We start from the raw sequence: 15,435 nt of genomic DNA, 5'->3' as shown, positions 1-15,435 counted from the left end.
AAATACATAGGTATGCTTATGTCCTATTTTCAATTTCAGTCCACTGTTCAGTAGGCCTATTAGGCTGCAATCAAATTCAATAGCCTATGCTCATCCACATGCACGCGAAAAACAATAACCCAAGCGGCGGGACTAATTCGATTATATTCCTTCCAAAAATGTCCGAACGTCACAAAAATCAGTTATTTGCATTGTCCGTAATTATACCAAACAAAAAGGTATCAATCGAAGAAATCAAGTCTTCAGTTTCGATAATACACGTTACAAATCCTCAACAACAGCAAGCCATTCCTTCTCTGCTATGAGGCAGGCAACGGAACAAGTGTAGACAGTAGGCTATATGACCACGTTGATGCTGCACGGCTTGAAAGGATTCTGTCTAAATTAAATATCTTGGATAGCCTATATAGACCTAGGCCTAACTAGATTTGTTGCAATACAGATTCATTTTCTATAGCCAGAAGTGTTCCGTTGGACTGACGAAACCGAACACGATCAAATTTGCAACTTCTTTCCCTCATGCGCTGTCCGTCAGCACCACCTGTCATTAGACGTCCGATTAGCTTTCATTACGTGCTGAGGGAAAAACTCTCGCCATTAGGCCTATGTGCTGTTGCACTGTTGAGAGGGATATCACCAAATAATTTAGATAAAAGTCAGAACATTATTTTGGCAATGAAAGGCACACAGGTGGCTGGAAGCTCAAGCAGTCTTCAGTCTGTTCATTTAAGTTTGTTGGGTGCTCTTGGATATCGGGGATCAGTTCATGTAGAGAGAAGAGTTCATCCAGGCACTCCAAAATAAGGTGTCCAAACGGGAAGTTACATTAAAAAGCCTTTAATGGTACTGGGCTGGGCTTACATTAAAAAGCCGACATGTTTCGACCTCACCAGGTCTTCATCAGGGCTACGTTCACCATTGAAAAGAAAGGCCTCCCTTAAATAGTGACATCACCACATGTGACCCATTACGCACTACACACATTTGCGCACACCATAGAAAACAAAGATTAAAAATAGCCTGGGGTAATAAGTGATGCCACAGAAAAAAATGACCAGAAGTACAAATAAGCATCACAAAAAACAAGTAAAATCAATATCCTCATTTAGACCAGGATAGCGCATGGCATCCAGTTGGTGTATCCAAAAAGTCTGCCTCTGATTAAGTCTTTTTAGCCTGTCCCCACCCCTGGGAAGAGGTTTGATATGTTCGACGCCCTGTATGCGCAGCAGAGAATCATTTTTACCATGGTATTCATTGAAATGTTTCGCCATGGGATAGTCAAAATTGCCCACTCTGATAGCATATTTATGTTCTGCTAGCCTATCTCGCATGTGCCTTTTTGTGCGTCCGATATAAAAGAACCCTTCAGCGCAAGGACAAGTTAGGCGGTATATGACAAATGTAGAATTGCAATTAATGAAATCTCTCTGTCCATATTCTGTCGTGGTTTTAGTATCCACAAAAGATTTGGCTTGTGTAACATTTGGACAGTGGGGGCAGTTCATACATCTATGAACTGTCGTAACAAAAAAATGACGGGACTGCTGGTGGCGATGATGTTTCTTTTTGGTCAATAACGTGTTGCGTTGTAGGGAGCGTGCTTCACTGTATGCGTTTTGGATGGCTTCCTTGGAATATTCATTAACTAATATGAACTTTCTGGATTTGACGATATATAAAGACGCGGAGGGACAGCTGCACACCACCTTATTCACAAAGGCGACCTCTCGGAACACCATTCTGAGAGCGGATTCATTCCATCCCCCGCATCTCATTAGAAATATTCCACACGGCCAATTCCAGAGATTAAGGCGTATCTGTGATTTCGAAAATGATTTTCACGAGCAGGCCGAGCTGATGGAGAAAAGATTCAGTGATAGAGCCTATCACCCTGAAGCCATCCAAAACGCATACAGTGAAGCGCGCTCCCTACAACGCAACACGTTATTGACCAAAAAGAAACATCATCGCCACCAGCAGTCCCGTCCTTTTTTTGTTACGACATATAGTACACAAGCGACGCGGATCAGGCAAATTATTAAGAACAATTGGTCCATTATTGAAAGTGATGCGCAACTACGTGAGGTGTTCCCAGAACCACCCATGGTGTCTTTAAAGAGTGCACCCAGCCTAGGAGATAAATTAATGCGCTCGCACCTACAGGTGAAAAAGAGAGAAACCTGGCAGCGTAAACCCATTGGCACCTATAGATGTATGAACTGCCCTCACTGCCCAAATGTTACACAAGCCAAATCTTTTGTGGATACTAAAACAACGAGAGAATACGGACAGAGAGATTTCATTAATTGCAATTCTACATTTGTCATATACCGCCTAACTTGTCCTTGCGCTGAAGGGTTCTTTTATATCGGACGCACAAAAAGGCGCATGCGAGATAGGCTAGCAGAACATAAATATGCTATCAGAGTGGGCAATTTTGACTATCCCATGGCGAAACATTTCAATGAATACCATGGTAAAAATGATTCTCTGCTGCGCATACAGGGCGTCGAACATATCAAACCTCTTCCGAGGGGTGGGGACAGGCTAAAAAGACTTAATCAGAGGCAGACTTTTTGGATACACCAACTGGATGCCATGCACTATCCTGGTCTAAATGTGGATATTGATTTTACTTTAATTTTTGTGATGCTTATTTGTACTTCTGGTCATTTTTTCTGTGGCATCACTTATTACCCCAGGCTATTTTTTAATCTTTGTTTTCTCTGGTGTGCGCAAATGTGTGTAGTGCGTAATGGGTCACATGTGGTGATGTCACTATTTAAGGGAGGCCTTTCTTTTCAATGGTGAACGTAGCCCTGATGAAGACCTGGTGAGGTCGAAACATGTCGGCTTTTTAATGTAAGCCCAGCCCAGTACCATTAAAGGCTTTTTAATGTAACTTCCCGTTTGGACACCTTATTTTGGAGTGCCTGGATGAACTCTTCTCTCTACATTAACTGATCCCCGATATCCAAGAGCACCCAACAAACTTAAATGAACAGACTGAAGACTGCTTGAGCTTCCAGCCTCCTGTGTGCCTTTCATTGCCAAAATAATGTTCTGACTTTTATCTAAATTATTTGGTGATATCCCTCACAACAGTGCAACAGCACATAGGCCTAATGGCGAGAGTTTTTCCCTCAGCACGTAATGAAAGCTAATCGGACGTCTAATGACAGATGGTGCTGACGGACAGCGCATGAGGGAAAGAAGTTGCAAACTTGATCGTGTTCGGTTTCGTCAGTCCAATGGAACACTTCTGGCTATAGAAAATGAATCTGTATTGCAACAAATCTAGTTAGGCCTAGGTCTATATAGGCTATCCAAGATATTTAATTTAGACAGAATCCTTTCAAGCCGTGCAGCATCAACGTGGTCATATAGCCTACTGTCTGCACTTGTTCCGTTGCCTGCCTCATAGCAGAGAAGGAATGGCTTGCTGTTGTTGAGGATTTGTAACGTGGATTATTGAAACTGAAGACTTGATTGCTTCTATTGATACCTTTTTGTTTGGTATAATTACGGACAATGCAAATAACTGATTTTTGTGACGTTCTGACATTTTTGGAAGGAATATAATCGAATTAGTCCCGCCGCTTAGGTTATTCTTTTTCGCGTGCATGTGGATGAGCATAGGCTATTGAATTTGATTGCAGCCTAATAGGCATACTGAACAGTGGACTGAAATTGAAAATAGGACATAAGCATACCTATGTAATTTTTAACAAGAGTGGCATTTTTCTCGGGTGCTATGACTTCTTGCTTTGCAAGAAGACAGTCTCCTTACTCCACGGGCAAAAAGCACCATGGTCAGACCCTGGCGCGCAAGGTCATGTAGGCAGACATGAAAGACTCACTACTCCATGGGCAAATATCGTGAAAAATTAAGCACCACCAGCATGGACAGCTCCCCACGAGTCACTTATAATGGTTGGTCTTTTCCTGGGATTTGATTCATGTCGTTTGGGGGAAAATATTAAAATAGCCTTTGTAATGGTAAGAATATTTCCAAAGAGCCAAGATGGGGCTTAAGATCAATATGGGCCAGGTTTGTCTCCGTGCGTACACACACACACACACACACACACACACACACACACACACACTCTCTCTCTCTCTCTCTCTCTCGCGCCACAGACCCACGCAAGTGCAAGACAAGTTTTCACCACCTCGTGAAGTGTTTAGACCTGGCCTATTTAATGTTGCTGTAAATTGGTGTAATGTAGCAGAAAGTGCGAGACATTCGTTGGACTCGTTGCACGCAACAAGTTGTGAAATGATTTCTTAACGGTTTTAACCGCATCATTCGCGACTCTCGAGCAGTTTGAGAACTGAGAAGAATGAGAGAGAGAGAGGGCAGTGACTACCATGTCACTGAGACTATGTGTGTGCAGTGCCTACTGAATCCAAGTGCAGAAAAAACATATCCATATAGATTATTACATAATGCACCATGTTATTACATTTCCATCAAAAAAAAAAGTTGCGGCCGCATTCCTTAATAAATTTCGCATTTTGTAATAATTTATTACAAGATGAGAAAAAAGTTATTACGAAATGCGTTCAAGAAATGTATTACGAAATGCGTAAATTATTACATATTGCACCGTTATTACATAATGTGGCGTTACAACTTTGTTTCATCTCTGCCCCAAAAGGCAAGCCCGCTTCCAGCATTTTCTGTGAGAATGCAATCTAGTTTATTACAGCATTTATTACTGCATGTATTTTATTTTGCTCTAAATACAGGCTACACATAGGCTGTAGGCCTACCTGGAACTACACAGGGCTAAAGTACCCAAAACTACCAGTGCTATGTCTAAGAGATGACGATACTGTACAATTAACAAAGATAAAAGACACCCACCAGGGACACCAACAACCTCCGCGATTTTCCTCCATATCATAAATGATAGGGAACCCCCCGACCGCGGTAATCAATCTTTCCTCCATTTTATTTTTTCGATATGGTTGTATCATTTCTCAAAAGGGGCTGTGCACATTTCATATTTTCATTTCGTCACGAGTGGCCACTTACACAACATTGGACGACGCACTGCGTTCGCCGCCATTAATTTGCATAAAGAAGAAGCTCACTCAACTTTTTTGACGCGCGTCAACTGTCAAAGTAGCCGCACCGCGTATCCCAGAAGCCTTTGCGAGGGCGTCACCGATTTCCATTGAAAATGAATTGAAGGCGTCGGCGTCAACGCGCTCGCCGGCAAAGTGGGAATGGGCCGTTATGAGCTCTCTCCGTCTCCCCTCATCTGTCGCCGTTTGGCGTTTCAGCGACTATCAAACTAATCGACTGACTGTCAATTACAACTTTGAAAACAATAACGTTGACATGTTTGTGCGAACAACGTGAACTTGTCGCGTGCTGACCGAGGCAACTACACAGGTTATAACGTGGCTAACTGGCGAGAAGTAGTCAATCGCAAATTACATTGTGACTGAAACTCTTGAGATTCTACATACACAAAACAAGAAAAAAAAACTTCACTTGAAAGAACAGGCAACACGCACAACACAGCGTGTCTGCGAGGAAAGCTCTTTCTCTGTAACACTGTCATAGATTGTAGAATTCCCTGCACAGACTCATTGAGTTTCACCGTCCACTCTCCCTCTGTTGCTGTTTGGTGTTGCAGCGACTACAAACTAATGAACTGGCTGTCCATTAGGCTACAACTTTAAAAACAATACCGTTTGTTATGTCTGCTTCATTGCCTGTTGATGCCGCATATTCCCGGATGCTGCGGATAGCAATACTGATGCAGGGCATGCTGGGAACGCGGGTTTCAGAAAAATAAATGGCTGCTATGCCGAGAGTTGCACACCTCTGTGTCAAGTATATTCCACCGTAATATTGTACATAACATTGGCAACAAGGATGGAGCTTAACCTACCACCACCTCCTCAGTTTTTAGCACTGCCTGGTGAACCCCCGGTGCCTTGGGTACGTTGGCTTGAAACTTTTGAAAACTATATTGATGCCCTGGGACTTCACGAAGCTAACGACGTTCGAAGGCGGGCTCTTCTCATCCACTGCCTGGGCACTGAGGGACAACGGATCTTTCGGACATTGGGACAGGCAAAAAAGTATAAAAACGCCACGAAGTTGCTGGAGGCACACTTTGCCGCTCCACAGACTGTAATCCTTCGTCGGATCTTGTTTCGTCAGCGCAAGCAAAATGTCGGTGAGTCGATTCAACACTATGTAGCCGACCTGCGCGGCTTAGCCTCCCTCAGCCTCCCCCCAGAACACGCCAGCCATTCTAAGATAAGAGAGAAGTTGATTATGTCACCGGACGACTTGACTTTACCGAAAGCCTTAGAGATTGCCTTGCAAATCGAGACGGCCACCGAGCTAGCCACGAAATTGTATTCCCGCGCTTCTGCGCTGCCCGCGTTGACTCAACACGGAGGAGGCAGAGGGGATATACTTCACTGCACGTCCGCAGTTCCAGTCACGCCGCAGTTGTGGCGATTGTGGCTCTTCTTCACACTCCAGCAGGGCGCCAGCGTGCCCCGCCAGGGGGCAGGTGTGTAAAAAGTGTGGGAAGAGCAACCACTTTGCCCGAGTCTGCCGTTCTGCACCGGCCACGACCCGACCACGAAGCTCCCCTCATCTCGGACCCCGACCTGGATCCTCTTCTGCAGGTCCCACTGCCATACACTCAGTAAGCTCGTGCCCTGCGCCCATACAGTCAGTCGACTCCGCCCGTGTGCCATTCAAGACATGTTGAATTGGATGGTGTCTGTGTCCCATTGCTGCTGGATACGGGAGCAGCTGTGTCCCTCTTCAACTTGCCCACAGTACAGCGTTTCCTGCCCCAAATACAGCTACAGGCGCCATCAGCAGTGTTACATGGATACGGTAATTCAAGTATTACTCTGGTGGGCTCTTTGACCTGTGCAGTTCGACACGGCAACAAATGCGTCCCGGCCTTCACCTTCCAAGTGGCACAACACGGCGCCAACCTCATGGGCCTGGACCTGATCACCAGCCTGGGCTTCACCCTCCTGGACAGCAGGGGTGCAGCCATCTTCCACGTCGGATCGCCATGGGAGCAGCGGTGGCCCCAGCTTTTCTCTGGCCTGGGCTCCATCTCTGCCTTCATGCACCAGCCTCTCCTGCGCACGGAAAGGCGCCCCGTCATCCAACCTCTCCGCCACATTCCTCTGGCACTGCGTGACGACGTCACGGTGGAGCTAAGGAAGCTGCTGGAAGGCGGCATCATAGAACCGGTGGACGCGTCACCATGGATCTCCAACCTGGTGATAGCAAAAAAGAAATCAGGGGGCCTACGAGTGTGCGTCGAGTTGAGGGCAGTGAATCAAGCGGTTATTCCCGACAAGTACCGGCTGCCCACTGCAGAGGAGTTGACCTCTCAATTCTACGGCTCCAAGCTGTTCAGCAAGCTCGACCTCCGTCAGGGCTACTTACACTAGGTTCCTCTCCACCCTGATAGCCGCAGCCTGACGGCATTTGTCACACATGCCGGTGTTTTCCGCTACACCAAGGTACCTTTCGGCCTCTGCTCTGCCCCTAGCTGTTTCCAGAAGATCATGTCCACCATCTTTGCTGGCATTCCAGGAGTGGTCATCTTCCTCGACGACATAGTGGTCCATGGACCGACACCCGCCATCCACGACCAACGTTTGACACAGGTGCTGGACACTTTAACCTCCCACAACCTCACGCTGAATGGGGAGAAATGTCTCTTCTCGGCACCTGAGGTGGAGTTTGTGGGGTTTCGCCTGACCCCAGACGGGCTCAGCCCTCTACAGTCCAACATAGAGGCCATCCAGCGGCTGCCCATGCCTGCCAGTCCGGCCCAGCTCGCCTCTTTCCTGGGCATGACAGCGTATTACCTGCGCTTCCTCCCTCAGTACTCGGCCATTACAGCACCACTCCGTCAGCTGCTTAAGAAGGACGCCACATGGGCGTGGACTCCGGCCTGCATAGGTGCCATCTCCCAGCTGAAGGCCCAACTCATCTCAACACCTGTCCTCGCCCACTTCGACCCAGCCAGCCCAACACTCCTCACTTGCGACGCCTCCAACTTTGCACTTGGTGCTGTGTTGTCTCAGATTCACGACGGAGTGGAGCGGCCCATCGCCTTCGCCTCACGGGCCCTCAATTCAGCTGAGCAGAAGTACTCTGTAGGGGAGAGGGAGGCTCTGGCCTGCGGCACATCTACTTGTACGGCCGTTCCTTCACGCTGCGAACCGACCACCAAGCTCTCACGTCCCTCCTCGCGACATCTGGATCAGGGCACAGACCTCTGCGCATCCACCGCTGGTATGAGAGGCTTCACCAGTACAACTTCACCATACAGTACACACCAGGCCGGGAGAACGTGGTTGCGGATCTCCTGTCACGATCCACTCAGCCCTCAGCCGTTCAATCCTCAGCCGTGAACCATGTTTCAGACGACATGGACTGCGACCTCGTACAGCTTCTCCACTCCCCTCTGGAATCGACAGTGTCATTGCAGGAGCTCCAGCAGGCCTCTGAACAGGACCGGTCCTGGCAAAGCTTCGCTCCTTCATTCACACAGGGTGGCCCCCAGCCTCCAGCCTCCCCGATGAACTGATCCCTTTCCACCGGGCGAAGGATGAGCTCTTCTGCTGGGGTGACCACTGCGTGGGACGGGGCCACCGCACCTTCATCCCCGCTAGCCTCCAAGCCCGCGTGCTGGCCATAGTACATGAGGGTCACCTGGGCATCGTCAAAATGAAGCAGCGGTGCCGAGATTCAGTCTGGTGGCCTGGCTTGTATGGTGAGGTTGAGGCTATGAGGCGGGACTGCACTGCATGCCTGGTGAGCGGTAAGACGGGCCCCCCACCGGCAACTCCCCTCCAGCCGCTGCAGTGGCCAGCCACACCCTGGGAGCATGTCCAGCTGGATATCTGTGGCGAACTCCATGGCGTGCCGCATCACCAACGCTTCCTCATTGTAGCCTACGACCTCCACTCCAAGTGGCCAGAGGCGGTCTCAGCAGGATCAGTCACCACTTCCGTCGTCATTGACTTCTTGGAATCTCTGTTCACACGCTGGGGCCTGCCGTCAGCAATAACCACAGATAACGGCCCGCAATTTATCTCCTCCGACTTCACCTCCTTTCTCAGTGGCCGCGGCATCAAACACATCCGCACCGCCTTCTACAACCCGCAGGCCAACGGGGGTGTGGAGCGCCTCAACCACTCTCGCCAGCGCGTCTCATGTTGGGACGGGAACTGCCTTTGCCGTTGGATCGTCTGCGGGTCCCCGTCGGCACACCACCGTCTGCCTCGCACAGCGCACGACACCAGACACCGGAGCAGCTGCGAGACCGGGTCGCCACTCGCCAACGCAGAGCGAAACAGCGCTTTGACCGCTCTCACAGGGTCAAAAGCCCCACACTTGCCCCACTGGACTGGGTGAGGATCCGCAGGCCTACCCGGGGCCACAAGCTGAAGTCGTTCTGGTCTGCGCCATTGCAAGTGACTGAGCAGCTGGGGCCTGCCACTTTCCGGCTGACGGATGGCACAAGGTGGCATGCCCGCCGCCTTCGCAAGGTGCCGCCGCCTACTGCAGCAGACCTGGAGGCCAACCTTGCCCCTGACCCGGGTCCCACTGGCCCGGACGACCCGGCCAGGCGTCCAGCTCGTACACGTACATGTGCTCTGACGTGTTTCTTGTTTTATGTGCTTTCAGTGTTCTCATACTAACCTTTCTCTTTTTCATTCCTAGGAAGCGATTAGGAGACGTTTCCACTGTGTTTTTTTCTGTTCTACTGTTGCCATGGGGAGGGGACGGGAAAATCTGAGACTGAGCCTGGACTTTATCCGATGTCCGAATATTGTGCGGGAAAGGGTGTAGGTGTTACAAAAAAAAAAAAAACCTGTACTTTCTGAGTTCGACATTTTATGAACGATGTTCCTGGGTCTCCCCTGGAGAGGGGGGGAAATGTTATGTCTGCTTCATTGCCTGTTGATGCCGCATATTCCCAGATGCTGCGGATAGCAATACTGATGCAGGGCATGCTGGGAACGCGGGTTTCAGAAAAATAAATGGCTGCTATGCCGAGAGTTGCACACCTCTGTGTCCAGTATATTCCACCGTAATATTGTACATAACACCGTTGATGTTTGTTTTGGAAACGTTTAGTTGTTGCGTGCTGACTGACAACTTCCATACAGGTAACTCAAAATAGCGAACATGGCGAGCCTTAACCTGGCTCTCACTCAGATGGATTGTCATCCATCTGGAATTATGATGGTAACCTTGCTGTTCTAGCCCGTGGGTGTATTCAAAAAAAGCTCGAACGTGATTGGAGAAATTAGGTAACAGTGACGTACTACTTCAACCAGTCACATCGAAGCGGCCCGTGACGTAGTTTTCAGCGACGCGAGATAGAAGCCACAACAGAGCAGTTAGCATGTTGACAGTAGTTCCAGCCCAGCTAGCATGTGTATAGTGGATCATTGTTGGCGTTTGAACGGCAAGCCGCCTGTGGTATGCACCTGTGTCCGACATCGGACCACTGACGGTTACAAAACACACAAGGCATCGGTGGATTTTGGTTGGCAATCCGACATAGTGCACGAGTACTCTGCAGGGTCCAAACAGCGGCATGCTACCTGACAATCCATCTGCGTGAGAGCCAGGTTACATGCTACCAGCCCCTAGCACCAATGGAGGAGGACCGCCTAGAACTCATTTGGTGCCAGCATCGTTTGCATCAGATAAATCACAACAAAGATATGGTAAGTTAGATGTCTTGAAATGGCTATATTTTCTTTTAGTGAACACATCACGGGCATGGGTTTGTCCATTTCTGACGGGGTGATAAATATTGCAGACAAAATGGACGTCTGCTTGCCTGCACAACCAATGTGACGTATATTGATGAATAAAACTTAATCAAGTATGTGTATTTCGCTGAAAATGATTGACCAGCGATAAAATGTTATTCAGACAAAATTGCCAGCCATATGAAAACAATGCAGTCTCAACAGCATGCAGTTGCTACTAGCATTATTGGTTGTGTTCTGGTCACCGTTAGGCATGCCAATTTACCTATGATAATACAGTAAACCGTTTACAGTCCCATACGTTTTGTATCCTACCATGAGAGAAATATACACCAGGATTGCATTAACTACTCCCGGTGTGCACGATTAACTTCGGGTCTGATTAACTTGGATGGCATAAAGAGCTGTTCACGTCAGACGAGACAGGATGGGGCGTCTTAAGTTCTATTATACACTTTAGAAACTGCATTACGGTTCGACGAGAGGAGCATGCCGTCGCACTTTTGCCGTTGTTATTGTGCGCGATTGTATTCTCAAACACTTCAGCTGTGGTCAATTCAAATAGTCGATTCGTGAGTGTGCTAAGCACTTCGATAAGTTGTAGGTGACCATCCCTAGTTGATCGGACGACCCAAAGTTAATCGTGCTCACCGTCATAAGCTGGGACACACACACACACACACGCTGTGCCATTGTGAATTGATCAATGGTGATGTCTTTTCTCTCTCTCTCTCTCTCTCTCTCTCTCTCTCTCTCTCTCTCTCTCTCTCTCTCTCTCTCTCTCTCCATTATTAGGTGACCCAAGACCCACGGTTATATAAGGTATGTCTGATTTATTACATCCATTGCTAGGTCAGAGGCAAAGAGTACATTACTGAAGCAAGCAAAGCCGTATTGTTAAGGGGTGTAAAACCCATTTGTGTAAACAATTAGTTTTTTTCATCAGGGTGGGGATGTGAAATGACTGAGAACCTATTATCAAGGTAAATAGGACCCTTGCTGACCTCACCTGTACCTGTGGCCTCGGAAGGTATCCAATGTTACAGGTTTGAATTCTTAGTAAGAGTAACTGAAAAGTATATGTGCTGTCCTGCACCACTATCCACCTAAACCTACATTTATTACTCAAGAGACTGTACTCCTCATAACATTACAGTTGACAGACGCTTTTGATCAAAGTGATGTACAAGGGCAGTAATGCAACATGTGGGTGGAAAATACTCTGTACACAGAGTAAGTAGCATACCCTGTTGTTAATGAACTTTAAGTCACCTAGAAATATTTTAAAATGTGTTGCAATCAATTCCCGTGTTGTTTTTGTTCAAAACCTTGTATGTAGCCACAATTGTCACACATAACCTTCTGAAATGTTTGTCTAATATACTTCTATACTTCCTTTGTCTGTGTCTGACGCCAGGAGGTGTATGAAGAAACGACAGCATAGAGGACCCAGCACATCCCCTCACAGATTCCATGCCTTTCTAAGTATTAGAACAAGATTTCAAGGCATTTTCCTTAAAGAACTTGCAACATTTCAGGAGTGCGTCACCATTTGGGTTTTCATTTTGTACAATACATCACCTAACACCAAGAACGCTACATTTTGTAAGCTATGTTTCTTGCATTGCCAGTAACCAATATTTAAAAGAAAAAAGAATGTACACTTTCATTACTGTACATTGAAAAAAATTAGACAGTGTTTTCTTTTCACAATAAAATTGTATTTACATATGTTCCAATTACTTGTGTACACCATTATTTACACCATTTGTTCAATATTCGATTCGATATTGTGACAAGATTCCACTTCTTTGTTCATAATGGATGGTGGTTAGATTCTGAACTAATGCTGTGTTACATGTTCCATTATGTCTATGAATCTGTCATTAGGGAGAGTCAGTCACAAAAAGCCTCGCTCACAACCAGTAGCATGAAGTACCTTAAAACCATAGGTTCTTTTGTAACTGATGTCAAATGTAAGGACTGTTGTTGACTGCTGCCTCATTAGGCTTTGTCCCAAACCCAGAGCAGACAGTCTCGTTAATGAAAGTGGCACATCTGGTATTTAAGTACACATGTTCTGTACAGCTGTCAGCAGACCATGATAACATTTCCAACTCTTCAGTAATGTCTAGATCTTGGTGGGGTAGTGTAGTGTAGATTCTATACACATGTGGTTGTACAGGCGCATTTTGAAACAGGCTCAACACAGAAGAACAAAGAAATGGAATTGTGGTAGGTGCAACACGTATGACCTGGCTGGCTCCAAACTTGTGGTGCGCATGGTCTGTGCCAGCCATTACTGAACTCACTGTCTTGTCTACCTAGAGTGTTCATTTGATGGTTTACAACAGTACAAGTGAGGGAAGAGCCTAATTCAATTTCCACTGTACATGTGTAGCAGCTGGATGACCCGGTCTGTGATGACAATCCCAGCAGACGCTGCCAACGCCATGACTTGCCTACCTGAAAACAACACACAATGTTAAAATAGAATCGGCAAACAAGGCAACTGTAATTCTAAAGACTCTATAGGCCTAGTATCTGCATTTTAATTCATACCTATTTAAGGCTAAGACCTGAACAGCAGTAGGCTACTATTACTTAGTTTTAAATTTACTGCTGACCGAAAGGGAGACTTGGGGTTGCCAGTAGCTGGTGAGTGACAGGCCTCACCCTGTTTTTATTCCAGTACCCTCTTGTGTAAATTCTGTTTCCACACGAAGTAGGTATCTTAACCATGCAAAATCTGTGATTACTTTAGTCTTTACCATCGAAACAGGTTAACAACTAGGGCAGAAAGTGAAATGGGGAAACCCACAGACCTATATCAATATGTATAGGTCTGTGGGGAAGCCATCCTGGTGAGTTTGAAGTCAGAATGTCGTCGTGAAATAAACATTCCATCTCTCGCATTGGCAGCGATCACGGGGATAGTACATTTAATTTAACACGAACTTAGCATAAACAAATTGGTCTGAATGCGACATCTTGGCATACTATTATGATCAACAGCACTCAGTCACCATAGCATGCGAGGTCTGGAAATGAGGCTTGTACAATATTGAATTACCGGCACTATGGGGGCATTCACAGTTGTAGCCTACCATGTAAGTCATTGTTTCACACACATCAAAAACACGTTAGAAACAACCAAGAGGTTTTCACTCACCATTTATATGTGGCATGGACCTCTCGACTAAAATCCCCACTTAAAGTTGGTCTTGTAAACAGTTGAGGACTGAACATCGCTGCGCTCTGCTCATCTCCTTCAGTGGATAATTGAAGAACAGCGAGAACGTTCTTGCCACCAACTAATTCCTTGTTTTCTGTTCCTCTTTCAAAGAATGAATGTTTGGTAGTTTTGATAACACTTGAAATCGCGGAGTTCATACAGTATCCAGGCCGCCGTTGTTGTGCTAGCCACTGACTGTGGGGTGTGCTAGCAGCACTGCAGTGATGTCGCGCAAGATGCTACGTCATACCTGTCAACACCTCACTCCACGATGATTGACATTGACATTATCCAATGGTCGGGGCACGTTTATTTTCTACTCGAGGACTTCGGGCTCGCAAGGCTGAACCAGACCCCTGTGCGAGCTCACGAAGTGTAACGAAGATGCACGAAGCACTAGGGGTCTCGCGAGAGCCAGGCTAGGCGAGCCTGGCACGTCATTCGCAAATTACAAGCGTCGTGTAAACGGCGCATGGATCGGAAAATCAGATCATTGTTGATGCAGATATGATTATAAATGGTGAAAATGAAGGAGGGAATTCCGAAAAGTTAAAGACAAGCAAAGATGCCTTCTTTTGGTGCAGCAGCTGTGCAGAGCCAGCACCTAGGATGCAGCGCCAGGTGTAAAGGCAAAATGGTTGCGTGAGGAATTTAATATCTCTGGATCGTTTTTTTGATCGGCATGTTTTCCGATCACCGATCAGGCTATTTTTGGCCATTATCGGCCGATCATGATTGGCTGCCGAGCAATCGGAGCTCCTATAACAAATACCATCAATACCATAAGCTAGGCTGTGAAGTGTTTCAATTTATTGGGAATCACTCTGAAAATTATGGAAAATTGTGGAGGGCCTTCTGTTTTTTTTTGGTCCATCGCTAATCAAGAAGACAGATGAAATATTTGGCTAATGTAACCTACGATATAGCTTACCACTACACCACATCTACATGTAAGACTGAATAGACAAATAGGCTATAGAATACAATTTGCACACCGTAGTGTTAGAGAGGTTGAGGCAGCAGGTGCTGAGAGAGATTATTCCACTGACCTTGAGCGTCTGGAATTCTAGGTTGAACTTGAGCTTCTTCTGGAAAAAATGGCTGCTCTACAAGACAAGAGACAAAGGCAAAATTGTTTAAAAATTCAACATAACTATGAACTTTGTTAGTGTTGGCAAATATGGTCAAAGGAGGATATAGTAATGTGGTCATTGAACAAGGTATCCTGCAGGAGATTTCCCATCAATACATAATCATGCATCAGCATTTTCATTTCTAAATCTTATGTCTAAGTCTGAATCTGATCTTATTTCCAAATCTTATGTCATGTACAACAGCATGAAAACAGAAATTCCCACAGTAAAAAGAAAATGGCAGAATTGCTAGTGCTT

At 46.5% G+C, this 15,435-nt stretch overlaps 1 protein-coding gene and 1 long non-coding RNA gene across 2 annotated transcripts in view; one reads left to right on the top strand and one right to left on the bottom strand.

Moving 5' to 3' along the window:
* The window catches only part of LOC134442265 (tyrosine-protein phosphatase Lar-like), a 57,716-nt gene extending 42,590 nt beyond the window's left edge, over positions 1 to 15,126 (bottom strand). The window contains exon 1 of the mRNA XM_063192505.1: positions 15,094 to 15,126. The gene's annotated coding sequence lies outside the window, so the exon portion shown is untranslated. The remainder of the gene's footprint in view (positions 1 to 15,093) is intronic.
* LOC134442263 (uncharacterized) lies at positions 10,716 to 12,277 on the top strand. Its single transcript, XR_010033352.1, has 3 exons — positions 10,716 to 10,761; positions 11,605 to 11,631; positions 12,227 to 12,277. It is a non-coding gene; the product is annotated as an uncharacterized LOC134442263 (long non-coding RNA).
* Positions 15,127 to 15,435: the final 309 nt, after the last annotated feature.

Source organism: Engraulis encrasicolus, unplaced genomic scaffold (assembly GCF_034702125.1).
Source record: "Engraulis encrasicolus isolate BLACKSEA-1 unplaced genomic scaffold, IST_EnEncr_1.0 scaffold_135_np1212, whole genome shotgun sequence".
NCBI lineage: Eukaryota > Metazoa > Chordata > Actinopteri > Clupeiformes > Engraulidae > Engraulis > Engraulis encrasicolus.
Note: the sequence above shows the minus strand (reverse complement) of the source record. Positions and strands in the feature narration are given on the sequence as shown.